The sequence below is a fragment of the Pagrus pagrus genome (assembly GCF_965226575.1).
Source record: "Pagrus pagrus genome assembly, chromosome: 1".
Classification (NCBI taxonomy): domain Eukaryota; kingdom Metazoa; phylum Chordata; class Actinopteri; order Spariformes; family Sparidae; genus Pagrus; species Pagrus pagrus.
Window position 1 is genome coordinate 32,646,358 of NC_140185.1, and position 19,435 is coordinate 32,665,792.

Here is a 19,435-nt window from a genome sequence, read left to right on the forward strand (position 1 = left end):
AGTGGTGTTGTTTCATATCATATTGTTGTATTGTACTGTACTGTTTTGTGTCATTTTGTGTCTTAATTAAGCAGAGATGAGGGGGTTGAATCTGCAGCTATCATGAGAACACAACTAAACTCTGACACTGACATGCTGACAAAAAAACCTACCTCAAGAAAAGTACAGTTTAAAGGTATGATCTGTGTAGTAGACTATCGTCAGGATTCGAAGGTAGCTCCAAAAACATATGGGGAAGCAGATCACCACAGTTACCGACAAATGCTGCTCTTTTCTAGCTTTACGAATGGCTGTTGCTAGCTACCATTAGCTAATAAGCTCATGGCTCAGTTAGCCGTAGAGCGCGGCAGCCGAAGAGTAATGGATAATGGATCACAGATTTTTTTATGTTTTGAGGAAAATAGAGGTAAGGTTATGTTATTTCTTGACATTCACATCACAATATCACCTCTTGCCGGTACAAAGTGATATTACGAGACAGGATGGGGCAGGGCAAGCTGTTTAGCACGCTAACTTCAACAGCCATCTCTGCATCACAGTACATTGACGTCTTTGACATAATGTCAACATTTTTTGAATGTTTTAAACTAAAATTGTGGACGCATCCCACATATTGCTCCCCTAACATTCACCATAAGTAACAACAAGAAAAAATGTAAATACATTTCAAATGTGTAAAATGTATGTCAGCTTTGTGCTGTTCGAAAATGTTTAGGAGTAAAACTAGACGCCTCCCTCTGGAATTTCTGTATGATCCTTTTCTCCTTTGCGTTCTCTGCAGCCCTCGCATTGAAGTCCAAATGTCAGGGGAGAATTAACTCGGGCCCCGCTCACTCAGATCACAGAGAAAGTATTTCCTGACATGTGTTGGTGCCCTGGCCTGTACCCGTGCCCGGCTCTGTGTGTGTGCCCGTGGCACTCAGCAGAACAGGGGGAAATGAAAGAGCTCTTATGCTGGTGCCAGTCACAGATGCCCAGCACCACCACCCGCCCACGTCACCGCCTGCTCTGTCTGCATTCCCCTCTGACACTGTCCGGACGGGGCCCTGCACAGACCTGCAGGTGGCCCCATTAGCAGGGAAAGTATGTCAGTGGAGCTGCCCAGGGAGTGTGAATGGAGCAGGCTGTTCCTGAATTCTGGCTCCTTAGGAACCAGATAGACAGGAAGTAGGACTGTACAATTAAAAATCATGGAAATACTGACTATTGCAGTTAATTATTTCAGCTACATGGTATTACTGTAGTGTAGAATCTCAAAAATCAAAATGTTTTATATTTTTTACATTTTATTTTATTCATGCTAAGCATTTTTAAGCATGGAAAGGAAAAAACAAGACAATCTCTCTGCACACATATCAAAAATGATGTCATAATTGCAGCACTGAGCAAACGCTGCATATTGCAATACAAGTTGTCGGTCAGTTTTTGCTCAGATACAGGGGTCCTAGGTGTGAGGAAGAGGGAGAGGAGGACCTGTGGGAGTGGGAGCTTCTGTCTGTGCGCCTCTTGCAGCGCAGCATCCAGACTTCAGCCTAGCCAGATCCAGGCCCGGCCTCACAGCTATCTGTTCCACAAGCTGAGATCAAAGTGTCGGTGCTGGCAAATCCGCCCGGGCTCCGGCACAGCCTCGCTCCAGCAGCTGCCGAGCAGGAACAGCCCCAGCATGCCTTGTTGAGGTTAGGGAAAGGAGCTGAAAGATTCATGGGCTGGATGTGTCATTAACTCGCTGCATGATTGATGTCTCTCATGACTAATAATGTCACGATTCAAAAGGAGACAAGAAAAAGGCAAATATTTTCTAACACATCATTTCTTGTTCGTTTTAACTCTGCCAGAGACAGACTGCGAGAAGGCTTTCTGCCTGTCTCTCTGTTGCAACTCCCTTCCACTCTTGTCTTGTGAGCTCTCCAGGACTTGTTTGGCACTTGGGAAAGGAGAGAGCGATGATATCATTGATAAGATTTTTTGGATCTCGGAGCAGCTCGCTGGGTGGCCCGTTAACTACTGTATCCTCATGTTGCCTTTCTGCCACTCTCTGTCTTTTATTTGTGCAATCAAACAATAAATATTATTAATAAAATAAGATTATTACTTGTACTTTTAGTTTTTTTTCTTTGCCTACCCATTCAAGCTATGTAGATTTGTCTTTAGCATGTTTAACTGGAAAACATAACATTATATTATTACGGTAGCTTGGGAAATCAGCATGATTGACACGACACTACATTTCACATTTTAAACTTGTGCTCAGTGTCATGAAAAAATGGAAAATTCGTTCCCATGTACACAATTCCTGTATATTGAATTTTGTCACTGTTTCACAAACTGCAGTGAGTTGATCATAAGCACATCAAACTCTACATAGGCTTCACTGTACCACCACAATGGCTGTTTTATCTCAATATGTTGCACCTTATCATGCAGTATTTGATAAGAGCATCATGCATTGCACTGACCCATATGCAATACTATTAAAACACGTGTCAATTGTCAACACAAATGAAAATGTTCCTATTTTTTCTGTCAGTAACTTGAGTCTAAAAAAGCATCTAATCGCCTTTCATAAAACCCTGATTGGTCAGAAAACTGCGTGATGTGACATGTCATGCTGTTGGCTGGTACATTCTGTCCAGTCGATCTAATTTATTTCCCTTTTCAATAAAGGGCCTCCTGAGGCAAGGTGGTGCACAGAGACAGACATGTGAGCCTTTGGCCGTCTGTGAGTGTCTGCTCATTAATTAGGCCAGGGAATTCCATCGGCCCTCGTTCTGAGGGGGAGCAAAGGTACCAGATGGACTCTTGGAGGGGTGTTGAGATAAGAAAAACAAAATGGACAGAAAAAAGGGAGAGAACGACAGGCAAAACACACACACACACAGCCACACACACACACACACACACACACACACACACACACACACACACACACACACACACACAGCCACACACACACACACACACAAACAATTACACATTGTCAAAATTGTCATGAAAGATCAGCCAACCCCAACCTACACCCCCCCTCAACCCTGCGCCAATCGCGTTCTGACTATATGACCTAATAAGAATCAGAATTAAAAGATGTAAAAATGTTATCAAAGCGCTATCAAACTGAATTTGTGTTCTCCTCTGGAAAAAAAAGGGCATAATCTGCCATAAAGCCAGCTAGGCTGTGTTTGACCCATAAATACCCTGTTTGCATTTTGCCACAGTAAATCCTCCACCCTCTCCTAGTAAATGCCAAGTCAAAAGAAGCTTAAGAAAAGATAGAGCAATGAATTTGTCGCTCATGAATACAGTTAATGTTGTTTTTTCACGTCTCATATGTTACTTGATTTGATTTTCTGTTATTGTTATTTCAGCTCTTAATCTTCTGGGATTGGAGGGCGAGTGTATCTTAGCCGGGCTCATAGACAATGAAATTACCAGCAGACTTGGCACTTCAAGCAAACACTAAGATGTTTACTATTTTGCTGTATGAGATTTTAACCGCAATGGTTGTTTTTGACAACCTATCAATCTGCCACAAGCAGCAGAAGTGTAAGGATAATATTTTTGAAATAACAGCAGCGCCCTGTCAGTGATTGGCTGAACCTTAATACGTGCTTCTGGCTTATTTTTTGTTTTGCTCACCCCAATTGTTCTTGCCCATTTCCCATTGTATTTCAAAAATTGTGTCAAAATACAATGCTGGGGAAAATAGGGAGATACAGCTCAATAATTTTGAGAAAATCATTTCCATTTCCATTCTTGTGGCAGGGAAGTGATAAAGAAGGATGGATTGATCAGTTGATGAATTATGAACAGGAGGGGAAATGTGCAGGACTGAGAGATTCAGATAAAAAATGGAAAAACTGAAGATGACAGAGGGAGAGTGAATGGGCCGAGAGATTGAGAGAGTGGGAGAAAAAAAGCTGCAGATAGATAAGAGTCAGCGAGAGCATGGAGGAGAGTTGTGATAGATAGATGAAGAGGGAGAGCGAGGGAGGGAAGGAGCTTCTTGATTGCCGGTCTCAGGCAGTTTGACTGGTCGGTGACAGCATGCTCCTGCTCCGACCATACGGCCTGTCTCCTTAGCTAACAGCCCAGCTGCACGGGGAATGTCCCCGGGCCTGACATTTTGACACGGGCGCCACGTTGACAAATAGCTGGAGTTTTCACCTCCTGCTACACTGTCTGCTTCCTGCTAAACCAGCCCTCGCTGACTGTATGAAGCGAGGGGGCGGGAGGGCTGACAGATCTGCTGTCAGGCCGGGGGGCTGCTGATCGAGGTCTCTGTGGGTGGCAGACTCCTACAAAGAGGGAGGGGTGGGGTGGTGCTGGCCACTGACAGCACACTTGAGCCAGTTTTTGGGCTCTTTGAGCATCGGTGACTGTAGTTATATCGCACCCTGCCCCATTCCAACTACCCCCCCCCCCAAAACATACACCCCCTAACCCCTTCCCTAGTATGCTCCCAGCTGAGAGGGCTTGTCAGTTTGGTGTTGGCGAGGCAGTGGTGTAATCACAGCACAGCGAGGCATTATAGAGTGTGCGCCCAGCTCTCAGATGAGGTGTGGTCACGAGATGGAGGTGTTTGTCCGTGAAAGGATCTGAGCTCCAATTCAGAACTTTTTTTCTATCTTTTTTATCAGGTTTTTAACTGTTTTTATTGATGATATAAATGTCAATTTTATTTGCTTTAAGTGGCCCCACATTTGAGAAAGGACTGTCATCCTCACTGAGACAAATTATTATTTTATTGTCAAGCCATTGTTCACTACCCAACCACCGGAATAAATGATGCCAATGTACGTTTCTGCAAATATGCTGAAACTTTACATTACTTTATGTTGTAACTTTACACTCTTTTATGTTCAATTTTAAATTTTCTGCTGCGACAACACTGTGCTTATGGTCTGGTTAGGTTTAGGTAGAAAAAACACTTGGCTAGGGTTAGAAAAACATCACGTTCTAGCTTACATGGTTCTGTCGCCACAACCCACAGCTGGAAAATGTCCCAATGTCTCGTCAAAAATATCCAGTGGTTCCATATATATTATTAAACGCCATCTCGAATGGAGGTCTCTAATAAAAATAATAATATTATAATGAAGAATGCCCAAATTTTTATTTTATTCTACGATCTGTGCTACAGTCCCAGTTATGACAACCAAAGAAAAACAGGAACAGTATTTATATACCTAATAATTATCAACAGTCAGTTAGGTTTCCTTTTGTTTTCACAACATGTACTGCTCCCTCTCTGACAAAAGGTAGGAAATTAATGTATTTGTATTGAATCCGCGCCTCCTTTTTGCCTGAGGTGTCTGCATGTACCAGATGTCTTTCACGCAGTCTTGAATGGGATAAAACGTACAGGTGTGCGTGCATGCTTCTGCCTGCCTCCGTGCGTCTGTGAGCGAGTGTCTGTGCGAGTTGGCCGAGGTGACTGTGTTGTGCCTCGGTACTGGTAGGAGCTTTAAGTGCTGGCGGTTGGCTGTTATTATGGGGCTGTATTGATTAATCCCCTCGCCTGTATAACCTCCAGCTCACTTTGAGGTGTCCCCAGTGTGCCTTGTGCCTGTGCAGAGCACACGCTGTGATTAATGCCCATCTCCTGAGTCTACCCGCTACAGAGCACCGTGTCAGGCCAGATTTGTCAGCTCACAACTATAGATTAGTCTACGTCTCCTCCTCAACTTTGGAGCCACCAGTGCCCTGTAGTGTAAATCTGTCCCCTCCCTCCCCTTTCACTCGGCACCCTGTCCCTTGGGTGAGAAGATGGCAGATGCATTAAACAATTCACTTAATAGATAAGCTACAATACGCTTGACTTTCTTTTCTCATACCCTCCCCTCTTTTCCCCCCATGTCCTTCCTCCCTCTCTTCCCTCGTATCTCCCGCTGTCGAAATGGAATTGGATCAAAGAAGGAGAGAAGGGGGTTGGGGTGGAGGGAGGGCTCCTCATTGGGTTTTGTTGAAATATTTATAGGTCAGGGTTGACTGGTTAAATTGAATATCTATGCTGATCTCACTTGCCTGTTTAACTTGCGCCTAGGCAAATATGTTTCCTAGGTGATAACCTTTTATGTACCAGTCTGACTTCATTGAAATGCATAGAGATAAAAATGTGTCACACTTCACAGCCAAGCTAGGCAGCCACTGATGCTCGATTATTCAAATGATAATTGACCCCCACCTGTAGCTTGCTTATATTCAGTAGTCAATCACTCCATCCGCTGTTAAGATATGGAGAAAATACGTTCTGTAATTTACATTACAAACCACTGGTGAATGTCAAGTACCCCAGGCGAGCCATTTGTGAGGAGAAGAATGGGAAAAATATATGGCCAATTATGATTTCCAATCTTTTTAATAATTTAAATGCTGTTGATATGTGAATTACTGGCAGCATAGCTCTCAGTCCTGTGCCCTGTTTATTTCCTAGCAGTGTTATTTTCTCCCTAACAAATGACTTGATGTTAATCTTCATATATAATTTTCATTTGTCTGATATAATGGCTTCTAGTGGCTTGCTGTCAGAGGCTGATAAATTGACAAGCAGTATCATAACACTAGAGTCAACAATGCAGAAGCATTTGCTGGCCAAGACAGGGGCTTTTTATTCTACCATAGGGCACTCATGGTAATGAATGAATGCATATTCATGTATGCACAAACACACATGCACACATGTATGTGAACACATTCAATCATCTGATACTTTTGCAATGCAGCCTTTGATCCTCATCGTACCTGTTCAGGGTATTTCCACCAAACCACCAATGGCTTGTCAGTTTCTCCTCGGCGTTACTCTCGGCGTTACTGTCTGATCTTTGGGAGCGTGAGCAATGTGTTTTAATGTTGTCGGTTTCATCTAAGAAAACACACGATACGGATACAATTTGCATAAATTTCCAAATGGAAGGCGTGAAAGCATGCTCGGCAACTGTGCCTGTTTGTTTAAAGTCAGCCAAAGCTCTATAATTAGCAGTGTTTAATTATGGAAATGGCTGCCGAGGAGAATTTCAAACACACTTCTTCCCTGGATCATTAGTCACAGGGGCAAAAAATGAAATGCTTTCAGCAATGAAGGGTTCATATTTCAAGCTTATAGCTGCTAAAAGGGTGTACTCAGAAAATCAATTTTATGAAAGTCCGTTCAGCACTAAAGGGAGTTCCATGCAACTAAGCAATTTTGAAATAATGTCGGTGGGGGCCTGATTCATGGACGGTAACAGGACTTTGCTCTCCTTGCCTGGGACATTATCCTCTAAGCCCAGGTCAGAGGTCAACCTCTGGTTTAAATCAACCTCTGTTTAGCATAACTCGATTCTTAAAGCGCTGCTGGCAACCCCACACTGAATAGATAAGTAGTCCTCTGCAGGCAGAGATCATGCCAGATCAAAGCTGCTGAAAGCTGTCTGACGACTGAAGTGGGTGGGGAGAAAGTTCAGGTAAACTATGGGAGGAGACCTAACCTTGACCTCATGAAGCCCTAGTTACCCTACACCACAACAATGATGTCTTAACCTTGGCCACAACCTCACACACGGACAGTAAACACACAACTTCTGCACGCCTCCCAGCACACAGGCGCCCTCCACGCTATAAATCCAGTCCCCGTTGCTCCTTTCATAGCCCCACACATTAAGCTGGGTGTCATTCCCCGGTATGAAGGATATGGACGACACATGTGCGGGGGACTGCCGGAGACGCATGGGAACGTCAGGTCTCCCAGGCTCCGCTTAAGAAACCACATCACCACCGCGCGGCGCCCACACACTCTGTGGGAGGCCCTTGTGCTAATAGCTTGTTGTGGGGCTTTGGTGTGTTTTGGTGGCGGTGACTATACAGCAGCAGTGGGGACATTTTTGGTGGGTCGTTTAAGCTGGGAGGTCACATATAAAAACGGCTACAGCTGCACTGGGACGGCTGGCCCACGCTCCTCGCAGGGGATTCCCATTAGGCAGATTGATTGTTTCCTCTCCTCTCCTCCTTTGATTCATGTCTTCCATCTGAGCTCTAATGAGCCAGCGGCCGTATGGCACCGCTCAGGGCATCTGTGCATCAGCCCCTGTACTGTACATGGCTAATGGGAAGCACATACTGTACTGTAAATGCACACGCGCACATACAGTACGGACTACAGTCACACCTGGGAGATGTATTGTCTGTCCGTGCTGCTTTTCTTTCAGGTTTGGTTGCATTCACCGACCTCGTCCCTTCACGTTACGAACATCAGGATGACTTTTACAAATCTACAATAACTTCCTGTTTGATAACTTAGTTAGCGTCACAGTACTGACCTCACAGAACAAAGCAGACTTCAGATGAGTGTAGATGGGCGCTGAGCACGTGCACACATGTTATTTATTCTGCCACAGAAAGGAGGGGACAGCTTTACAGCTCCTCCACCACAACCATTATTTACAGCCTCAGCCATCCATATATCCTCCATCATCCACTTTTATGGTACACACAGAATGATAATTATGATAACAATAATAACTACCCATATAAAATACCCTTTACTGCACTTGGGAGTATGAATGAGCCCTATTCTTTACTAGATACTCTATGTTCCTCAGTGGAGAGTTAAAGCAAGCACCGGTTTCCCTCAAATGAAACTCAGCCCAGCATCTGATATTGATTCACGGCTACGTTTTGGAACATTTTATTCAGGATAATTTTCTACCTTGGGAATTTTTAGGGGTGTAAAGGCTCCATAGCGAATCATTCAGCATGTTTGAAGATGCCGTATAATCGTTTTTTAAAGCTAGAGTCCCTCCACTTTCATAGTGCAACTGAAGGTAATACTTGCTCTCCCTCTGTGTGTGTGTGTATGTGTGTGTGTGTGTGTGTGTGGTGGTTTTGCACATCAAAATGAGCTGGAAATGTGTATATCTCCATCTGCTTCCTTATCAAAACATTTTCTATTTGCTAAGAGGAACCATAAAATATTATTAGGCCTCCCTCCTGGCGGAGTGGCGTGTCAAAGATTTTTTACCTCGCAGCTCTAGACAGACATATTTGCTCTGAAAATACGACATAAAATAGAGTTTCTCGCAAATTTTCCTCGATCCATGCGCCTCAAGGCATCTTAGTATTGTTTTAATGTTTCAATGCAAGTTGAAAACAATGCAAATAATTAAAGGTCTGTGTGGGAGAGAGAAAAAAAGGAGGTGATGCAAAGAGAGAGTGACAGAGACATACTGTAGTCATCGACTGGAAGAGAAAAAGAGATAGGCCAGAGGGCAGAGCGGCGTTTCAGCGTCGATGAACTGCAGATGAACTGAGCGAGTGGAGGCAGAGTCATAAACACATGCTGCTGCGTGTTATTGATTGGGGAGAATAAATGAATGTTTGCTAAACATATTAGATCAGAGAAGACACCGCGCTCACGCTGATCACGGAGATCTGCAGGGTGGCCCAGGGTCTCATCTGTTTGTGTTTGTTTAACTGTGTGCATGTGAGCGCTGGTATGCACTTTAAATGAGTACGTGTGTGTGTGTGTCTGTGTGCATATCAGAGTGTGAGTTGTTTTGCATGTGTGTGAGATTCTGTTCAAATGTGCACCTGCATTTAACGATAAATCCAGACTTGGCCCCCGGAGCCATTTACAGTCTCAACTTGCCCGTGATCCCACACACACACACACACACACACACACACACACACACACACACACACACACACACACACACAGACACACACTCTATCACCTCACCTCGATTTGTGCCGAGACACCTCAGGTTGCCTCCACACTGTATGTGGGGAGAACTGTCTCTAGAGGTCACTGCAGTTCCATGGGTGACAGATGCAGCTGAGGCCAGCAACAACATCCTGTGTAACGCAGCCACTTAGACAATAGGCATGAAGTGGAGGGAAGAGGCAGAAGCTGAGAGAAACCAGAGAATATCACAGCCAGTTTCACACTGTCAAATAGCCACACAGAGACAGTCAGACATGCACCTATGAAACAAACAAACCTCACAACCTCGCAGATCCAAATCCACATGAGGCAGCGCTGGGTGCTAATAGCAGTGATTTCACACTGACTCTGAACACTGCATGGCTGCAGCTACATGTCTGCTGCTGAGCGAGGTGGGAAATGAAATGTATCCAAGTCCACATTCACGCAAGTACTTAATAATGAAGTATGTTTTTTGAGGTACTTCTGCTATACTTTATGATTTCCATTTTATGCTACTTTATACTTCTACACCACTACATTTATTTTAAAGCTTTAATTTCTTGTTACTAGATTTTTAGATCAACACAAAATATAATCCAAACATAAACTATGATATACTGTTCTGGTTTAAGGTGAGGTGTGGGGGGAAAAATTGATTCTTTGATGCATCACTAATAAAGATTTTGTCTCGAAAAAAAAAGTCAATAAATCCCAACTGTTGACATTGTGATCACCTGTAATAATTCTGTGAGACCGGGCTGTAGGTTTCGTCTCGCTCGTTTCTGAGCGTGAGCAAAAATAATGGAAGTGAATATTTTAGTTATGGATCATTATAAATATGACTTGTTTTAAAAGAAGCAAGTAGTCACACAGTGGGGGGAAAATAATACAATTATGTATAGAAATCAGATTATTGATGCATGTTGATGCATCAATAATCTGATTTCTATTAAGCTGCAATTAGCTGCAATTAATAATCACATTGCAGCTCCCTGAATTGGAATCAAATCAAGTTGTGAGGTGTCGAGATGTAAAAGATGTATAAAGTTGATGTATAAAGTAGGTAAAATTAGCCCTTCCTTTATCAGCTTCAGCATTAAAGTGATTAAAATAAAAGTATGTATCGATACTTGATCCTAATCCAAAAAATAATACATATTATTTGAAATGGGTCGTGATTCTGCTTAATGAGTATTTTTACTTTGGTTCTTAAAGTATATTTTGATGTTTACACTTTTGTACTTCTGCCAAAGTAAAATTTGGCATTCATTACTTTTACCACATTTCCACACTGCTATTGACACTTATCAATGAGTCTCACAGCTAAAATTTAACACCAGTTCAGTGTCATTAAGTGCTGTATCATGTCATGTGCATAGCTCAATAAGTTATTTAACTCTCTTGGGAAGGTTTTGAATGAGTAAAAATAAGGATTTCCCAGCCATGGGCGGCTCCTCAAAACACAAAAGCGGCCTCATCCTTTCCTCAGTTTTGGTTATGCTTCTCAAACTATTATTTCAATCTGCTACAGGAGTCGAAAAAGGGGAAAACATGCTGCCAGGCGCCTCTCTCCCACTAATTCTATTACACTGAGTTATTTTTAAAAGTTCCTTTTCTAAACATTTACTGTCAGTAGTACACTGGGAGCTGCTGTTCCATATGCTTTGTTTGTATTGTGGTTGTGGTCGCAGTGGGGCTGAACCCGCCTGCTTCCAGTGAGCTAGTGGCAGCTACGTGGTCCGCCATGCCAAGTTTAAAATTAGTAACAAATTTAATATGTGCTCTGCTGGCATCCGGTGCCTTTTGTAGAGTGCAAAATGCTCCGATAGTTTGTCGTGGGGTCTCTCTGGAAGACCACAACCAGGCCCAATATAGAAACTCCAATTGGAGGACAGGGGGGGAAAAAAGAGGGCGAAATCCAGAGCAGATGCGGATAACGTCGACAGTGATCAGGCTAAGAAAGCTGAAGCACTAACACAGGACCACCAAGACAAACTTTCGCAACGCCCCCCTCCTGCTGGCAAAGGGGAACAAGCGTTGCTTCGTGCTCCTTCCCCACGGCCACAACCTCAAGCTCGAACTATTAGCATGACCTAAACGACAAAACCATGCTCCTGTTAATGGCATAATCGTGGAGGGAAGTGATTTATGGCTTTCATTTTTAAGGATCACTCTCCCCATAACTCCTAATATGGAGGAAAATATCTGTTTTCACTAAGGGAGCCCTCCCATAATGCCTTATAGGCTGTTAAAGCACGGAAAAGAACATATTGGTGTCATAAATCTAGATTTCAAACGAGACAGCATAAAACATAGTGCGGGATTACATACGGGGACAATGGTGAAGAAGTTGAACCAAAAGCAAAGGATTACAGTACATCTCGACTGGCTCGGATATGAAGTCTGGAAGTTTGAGGTAATTTCTATTAATAGTGCTTCATCAACGGATCTCTTCTTGGCTTCCTTTGCCATCCATCACATCCTCAGCTGCCCACAGTAATATACAGAGGATTTACAGCACATTTTTAAAATGGATAGGACTTGTCTTTACTTTTGACTAGGTAATACAAGTTATCCACAAGTTTTAAAGGGATTTAAGTTCACAGGATGTGGATAATTTGTAACTGTAATATATCAGTTTTCATCCTTGTTCTTTCGCTGCGTGCGTGTAATCTATCACGATATACAATTTCTTCAAAAAGGACATAAAAACCAATTTAATGTTTAAAGTATCCAACGACTGGAATCAGGAAGTGGATTTTATGTTAGAATAAGATTTCCTTGACAAACCTTTGGCTCACCTCACCTGGCATTTTCCCCCCTTGGTCATGACAGCAGACAGAGTCACAGGGCTGGTAATTCACTCTACTGTAGTTTGGCCTCTGACCAGTAGAGGGAGGTCATTGATTCATTTCTGCCATGTTACAGCAGGGATCTGCATTTGCCTCCTCTGGCTTCTTGATTATGAGTGATTCTAAAAAAATGTGTCAGTTATTATTTTTAGACAACCGCATAATGCAAGCACAGTGGGCCCTTTGAAGGCTCATTTATTACGCCAGGAGATAAGCGTGTTCCAGCGGCCAGATTCCTCAGGAACAGGTCACCAGCCCTGATTAAAAGTGACTCCGCGTCAGGCCATAAATATTTGTCAGCCCACCTTTGAAAGGCAGGCGAGCCGTGGCTTCCCTGCTCGTTTGCCACATGAAAGTGCAAATGGAAACACTTAGGGGTTGGGAGCTGCATCAGTCATAGCTGGAATAAGATGGCCAATAAAAAGGGCGTAATTATGATGCTCCATCATTTGACACAGCTCGGGGGTTTGGGCTGTTTGCCTGCATGCTATAATAGAGAGAGAGAGAGAGAGAAATCCCACCCGTGAATAATGGGACCTGTACTTTTATGAGCGTACTGTGTTTAAGAGTGAACTTTGAAAATGTGTGGTCTGTGTGTCACCTCCCTCTGCTGCTCTCCCTCCTCCCCGTCCTTCTCCACCTCCTCCTCCTCCTCCTCCTCCTCCTCCTCTACCCCTCAGCTGTTTACCTTGCCGCTGTAGAATGTAGAACGTGTTTCGACTGCCCCCTCTTTGATGCCTTCTTATTGCTCGGCCACGTCACGACTGGCGTGCCACCACCACAACAACAACGCCATGTTGTCAGCCGCGCTGGCTAGCTTGTTGTGGGGGCGCTTTATGGCCCATGCATTGAGGCCGCTTGGTGTGAGCCTGTTCAGTTTGTGATAAACAAAGCCATTTTTCACATTTAATGACCTCCGTACAATGTATTTAAAGGATTTGATTCAGATTTACAGGGCCATGAGGCTCTCCAGCGTCTTAAATTACTTTTTGTTTGTGATCAAGAGCCCTGTGTAGGTGATCAACACGACATAATTGCTTCAAAGTGCACTTCTGTCATTTTTAGACAGTTTGCATGCATAGGTTTTTGAGGTCAGCATTGTCACAGTAATGATACGCTCTGTAATCACGGAGATACTGTTCTTGGAAGTGCCTCGACATTCCTTGGTGTGGCTGCTCGGTATATGAGGGCCTTGAGTAACAGTAAGCAGAGCTGATGTAGACATCAGGCAGGTGTGGAGACTCCATTAGAGCTAGCAACCATTTGACTTGCACACCAGTGTCTAATCCTACACAGGAGCTTCACACAGAGAGGCAGGCCCCCAAGCAGAGCCCGGTGGAGAAGAGTGCTGTCGACGCCATACTGTTACACAGCCCTGCTGTGAGTTTTCCTCCTGCCCGCATGATGCCAATGAAACTAATGTAGTGGAAATACTCTGTGTTCAGGTGGAGGAGGCTGTTCATTATAGGTGCTACTGCTACCGCTACTCATTGTGCTGCATATCTGTGAGGAAGGGGGGGGGGGGGGGGGGGGAACAGTCAGGTGCAGAGTCTCCACGAGAGACGAGCTGCTGGCGTCACATGCTGGACTTCATCTGTCAAATGTGCAGTGGTGTTGGCACAGGCTGAGCTCGGGAAATTGGAGACATAAATTGAAGAGAATTGATAATGCTGCTGCTACTTTGCAGAGTACTGTTGCTGAACATTGTTGCTGTCTGCAGTCCAAATGAACTGCTCCCGAGGCTGTCACCGATATAGCTTCACAAAAATAAACCTGCTGTGACACGGTTCTTCTCCAAATCATCTTAAATCAGCCCAAACCAAAAGTTTGACCCTGAACGTGATTTGTGACCGCGTAATGTGAAGTTGCTAAATTATGTGTGTGGCTCCGCACATGTTGTTAAATATGTATGGGAACAAAAAAATGCTAACAAACATAATAAAATTTTACAGTTTCAGCATTCCTATAAAATTATAATATTGTCATCCTGTCCATAAAACTCTGAGACCATAAAAACACCATAGAAAAGTGAGAGAACTGTGTTTCAACAGGGGGCACTATGCTCCAGATATATACTGTAGTTTTGAATGTTCCTTCAAACAAGAACAAGAAGAACCGTGGGACCTCACTGTTACTTTATATAAACATACCCCTGAATACACATGCTGCGGTCCTAGCTACATTATGCATGTCCACTATGTTTTATATGTGGTCAAACTATATTTTACGAGAAAACTGATTTACACTATTGCTGTGTACATTGGGCAAGGTTCAATTTACATGTTAAAAAGTTAGTAAAAATGAAATAATTTGCTTAAAGCTATGTTAAAGCTGCACTGAAAACACCACAACAAGCTCTCCCCTACATCTCTGGAGTACTCAGTTGCCTACTTTCACATCTGGTGAGCATAAAACAGCATTAGATGAATTTAACAGGTCCAATATTCACTCTACTTTTAGCTCTGTTTTTGTCGCCACCAACACATGAGGAAATATCTGGGCCCTTAGCTGCTAATAGCTCTATTGTGTTCACCAGCAAGTTACAAACTTCTGGGTCTGCACCGGTTATGTATAGCTATTTTATAAGCCTATGTAAAGTGTGATTATAAGACTAGAGATGCTGATTAGCGCAGCTCAGACTCAACCATGAAGTACTGTTGGTTTGGAAGCAGGGAGGCCAAATAATGACCTAAAAGAAGGTAAAAGAGGTGATACCGACTTCTTTTTCATAAAAACAAACTTCAGCAATAGAAGGGGTGTGCAGCCATTGCCATCTTTTTTTGGAGCCAAAAACTACCATTGCTGGGGAGGATATCCTGATGGGATCTGACTGAGAACCTTTGGACACACCGTGGTAGCAACTTGTCAATCACAAGGTAGCCCGACCCTAAAGCATACCCTACTATATCTTCTATTTCACTCTAAATGGGCCCTTAATTGGGTTAATGAAGATCATGCAGTATTGAATAAGACTTTAAACAAGTGATTGAGTCCATAAACTCATTAGGAAACTGTTCACTGAGATCATAATTCAAGTGAGAAGTAAGTTGATTTTTACATTTTTACAAGATTACATACAATCTAACGTCTTTTTGAAGCTGGTGGAGTCGCCTTCTGCTGGCCATTGGAGAGAATGTAAGTTTAAGGAACTTCAGCATCGGCTTCACTTTTCAGACCTGGAAAGCTTCGTCCATATTTTATCCAGTCAATGTTCAATACACTGCCTCTGTCAGTCACATGAGCCCCGCCTCTTCTTTCGTGTGATTCACAGGATTGCATATGACATGCGTTATGTAACTAAAGTCTGTTTTAACTTAAGCAAAAGCTCCATGGCTTGTAGAAACTGCAGAATTTGGGATTTACACCTATTTTGTGGTCAGGCTATGACATGATACACCCAGTTCAAAAGTCAAACGGAGACTCAACAGCAGGCATTAAAGGCCAACAGATGCCCAACAGAAAAGGGAAAGAAAAACAGAAGGAGAGCGGGAGATTAAAAATGAGATGCGGGGGGATTATTAAAAGGGCATTAAAATGACACAGAAGATTATTCTGATGTTGATGACGCCAACCTTAGGTTAGCGACAGAACGCTGCCAGTTCAGCAGACAAACATGAAAGAACAAACAAGATAACAGGAACAGGAGTGCACACGGTTAAGCGCTCCATGTGTACAATGCATGGATTCAGGCCGCACATGAAGGCTCCTCTCGTTTATTTAATTGTGTTTCCTTGTTGGTTAGCCTTTTATCACATGATCGGGGCTTCTTGACCTTCTTATTTCTGTATGTGGTCAAAGTAAACATGGTAATCTTTACTAATGTTATCCTCTGATTACCATTTGAACTCCTTCCGGTGGTTACAGATGGAGTGAGATTGGCTTTGCCCTTTGGTTTAGCATTTAGCAATTAAAACCGGGCAAGCAGCAGCAGCCATCAAAGCATACATTTAAAGCTTTGTAACTGGGTGACTGTGACTTTAGCATCACTTAAGCTAGGGGGCTAGCCAAAAAGAAACTTCGACATTGGATTACAAGCCTTTATTCTCATACTACAGGCCAAAGAAGTCTCCAAGAAGTCTACACAAACAAACAAGGCCCTGGGAAATGGCAGCACTAGCATCACTTTGTGCCATGCTCCAGCCTGGCACATCGGGATCCGGTTGGGAACTAATGTGAAGAGGGCAAAGGTGCTGGAGCAGATCGCTCTCCCTCGAGCGCAGAGCCAGTGATGGAACGGAGGCCCGGATTCTTTCGGACACGAACTGCACAGGTCAAACACGGGCTACAGAAAGAAGCCGGGGTCGCAATGCAACATCTATCCAAACTGCACAAAGCCAGCTTTTCATCCCCTCCCTGGCCATTCCACCAAGTCCATAATTGTCTTTGACAAAACTCATTAGCGGAGACCTTGTAGCAACATCGGCAATCAGAAATTCCATGGAGGGAGACATGCACAGAAACAATGTCCCACACACATTTCATTGCGCCTTTTGACAAAATGTAATGAAGTGTGTATATTGTCCCCCTCATCTGAACTCTGAGCCACTGGTACAAAGACTTTGTTTTATGAGCCTTAGCTGCCCAGCGTGGGACACATCAAATGGCACCTCCATGCTGGCTCTTTTGTCAGACTAGAGGGCAAATTATTGTTTGAGATGTTGTTGTTGTTGTTGTTGTTGTTGTTATGGTTCCTATTTATACAGAGGGGCCACTGCTATCGTGTCAGATTAATTCATATCCTTTTACGTCACAGGCACATGCTCATTAAGTGGGAGTCTGAATGTAAAGTGCATATGTGATGGATGTTCCTGACAGTGCTCTGTCAGAAGTTAACCTCTCATTGACCTGTAGTATTATAATGTGCATTGTTAAACTGGTTTTAGCCCTTTTGAGACCTTTGGAGACCTCTTTGGTTAAGAGAAATGACAATAATGCTTCGCTCCCATGCCCTCATATTAGCTTTCTTTATCACACCATTATTTTTAAAGTGTATATGTTGCATTTTGATTTAGATACCTCTCTTAGATGTGCAGTAGCACAAATCAAATTGTAATTTAACATGTGGATTTCTAAATAACTGGTCACTGCACTCATTGTCCTCATTGTAAATTGCCCTTTCAGTGGACAAAAGATGGTGAAGTGCCCTCTCTTAACTTCGAATATATAACAACTTTCTGCACGCTGGCACCAGCCCCCCGCATATTTGTGGTGCCCTTTTTAATTTTTTTTCTCCCCTGCCTCTCAAACATCCTGAGTCCGCCACTGAACTCAGAATTCATAAAATTTGCACATAAATGTGTGCAAGCAGAAAGAGTTGAGCTACAAATAGCTTCCTTGATTATAAAGCGAGCATTTCAATCTGATATTCCAAGTAACTGCATGCTTAATTTCTTAAAATATCACTTACAACAACTCTTTTGAAAACACCTGAAGGCAATGTGTGCCACCCTGCACATCAGGGTCGTTTCTATTGATTTAAAAAGTTTGTCTTAAATTTCTGCACTGTCATTCGAAGCACTGATTACCACTTCTGCTTCTGTGAGAGGCTTAAAAAGTAGCAGACCACCATGAAGAAAAAACTGATCAGCAATATAATTCTTCCCACTCTAAAACATCTGTAACGCACAGCAGAAAAATCCAGTTTGAAGGTGACCTACAACATCAAAAAGTAAAGAGAAAATAAGTATGCAGCTGTCAAGGATCTTGTGTTTTTTTGAGTCAAATGATTCACTTGATGTGAGTGTGTGCTGTGAAGTGTCGCGCTGCATTTACCTTTTGTTTGAAAGTGAGGATGCAGGTTGATATGAGGTAGCACCCATCTTTAAATGATCATGTTCTGAATTATAATTCTGTTCCTTAATAATAATAAAAAAAGCATTACATGTCCCAAACATTGACTCGAACAGAACACCTGCCATTCCTGACAGTCAGCTGGCCTATTGACTTGAAAAGAGCAGAGGATGCAAGCAGCAGAAAAGATCAATGATCCATGACAGTGGAGGTGGTGGAGGTGGTGGTGGGGGTCGGCTGACTGTACACTTATGGAAGTGTTTGATAATAACAGAGATATGAGTATTAAGACACCCACTGTTTTCATACAAGGGGACGGTCACAGATTAATCATGTCAAACCTATTTAAGAATTCATGTTTACCATCGCTTGTTTTTCTTCTTTTTGCATATTTGTGCCTCATTCACAGATTATCTGAAATCTGTTTTGGATTATGCAAACATGCTCTCATAGGCACCCGTCGTCGTCTCCCCCCCTCCCTAATGAAAAATGTAATTTACCAAGAGGGAAGACGTGTATTAGGGAGATTTAGTTGTGCATATATAGGCTACCTAAGCAACTTATTATCCTGTAACATTGTAGTTTGCCACAGATTTCATGTCTCGCCTCAGATTAGAGATGTCAGACAAACAAAAAATGTCTTGTGTTCGACCCCCTCCCCTTGTGTCCACCACCACCGATAACACCAAAATTATGCTAAACATCTATTTTTTTTCCCATTTAGGTTATTGTATTTCATGTATTCAAATGATGTTTTTCTCCCTATATTTTATGAATGCAGTTTCTGATCCATGACATCCAGATGAGCTTCAGTTTACAGATGTGTCTCCTGACTGCAGCTGCTTCAGCCACATTTAACGCACTGTGTATAGGACAGACTAATTGACCTGTTAGCTGCTTGGGGATACACGCAGCTACAGTATATGAGCCCATCACGGCCATTATCTATGCTTTCCCCCAGGTACATCTCCATGGTGGTAATCCCATTGCGCATGCATCATTACCTTCAATAGCATAAGGCAGCTTCCCTTTTACAGCCTCCGATTTAATTAAATTTGGCTGTAAATATTTGATGCACACCTTGCCTACATTTTAATGTAAAGAGCAACGCAGC